The 946-nt window shown below is 41.5% G+C and overlaps 1 long non-coding RNA gene across 1 annotated transcript in view; it reads left to right on the forward strand.

Moving 5' to 3' along the window:
* Window positions 1-912: 912 nt before the first annotated feature.
* The window catches only part of LOC136835192 (uncharacterized), a 641-nt gene continuing 607 nt past the window's right edge, over window positions 913-946 (forward strand). Inside the window, exon 1 of the long non-coding RNA XR_010852014.1 lies at window positions 913-946. This exon is cut by the window's right edge and continues 267 nt beyond it. This is a non-coding gene — a long non-coding RNA (uncharacterized lncRNA).

Consider the following 946-nt stretch of genomic DNA (forward strand, 5'->3'; position numbering starts at 1 on the left):
CCTCGCGAATACTCTCGCCCGCACACGACTGTCAAATTCCCGGTGTGTGGGTCATCCCTCAGCTCGCGTTGAACGATAGCTGAGCCAAATACGTTAAAACGAAGATAAATTATCAATGCGAATATGTATAGTCATTACAGTATCGTGTAAAAGGGGATGTCATTTACAAAAATAAACGCTGTTTTTCATTTACACAGCCTCTTCAAGGCAGATTGTACTAACCGCATGCATTTTATCTAAAATTAAGTAACCGTGTATTTTAATTCTTGAACAATAACCTTTCTTTTCATTTGTTGGCCATAGCCTCATATACGTGGTCCTATAATCTTAATTAATTCACAATTGTTCGAGTCACTTTATAAAGTTACAGTGGGTAACCAAATCTAAAGTAATTATTCTTTGCAAGTGTTTAAATCACTTTGCGTTCTGTTAACGAAAATTGTCCCAATGTGTTATTAAAAGTAACCAAGCTTCATAAAACCCTTAGGAGTAAAGTTCATTGCAAGGCAGAATGTAGAGTAACGTAAAGCATTTGCCGCTCATTCTGAATATCGATGTACACACCCGAAGGAGGTATGTACATCATCTTGTATGGGGAGGTATTATGATTAGCAAGAATTCGCTAGCAAATTGCCTCCTCCCCTCCTTTGTTGTTGTTGGTTGTTGTTGTGTTTCATTTACTGCCAGCCGGCCGATCGATAGACCATCTGTCTATCGACTTAAAACCAAGGGTTTAAAAGATTAAAGCGCTCCCATTTTTGATAAAGATCATTCCTTCGAGGCAAAAGTAATCTGGCTTGGGCGTTTCTCCTACAGGCCAAAACCTCCCCTGCGGGCAGCAGGTGCAATGAGTCAAAGCATCTGTGATGGACGCCCCCTGCCCCATAGGAGGGGATAAAGGCAAAAGCCCACGAGGTCTCAGACACACGCGGGCTGGAAGATATGG

Source organism: Macrobrachium rosenbergii, chromosome 55 (assembly GCF_040412425.1).
Source record: "Macrobrachium rosenbergii isolate ZJJX-2024 chromosome 55, ASM4041242v1, whole genome shotgun sequence".
NCBI lineage: Eukaryota > Metazoa > Arthropoda > Malacostraca > Decapoda > Palaemonidae > Macrobrachium > Macrobrachium rosenbergii.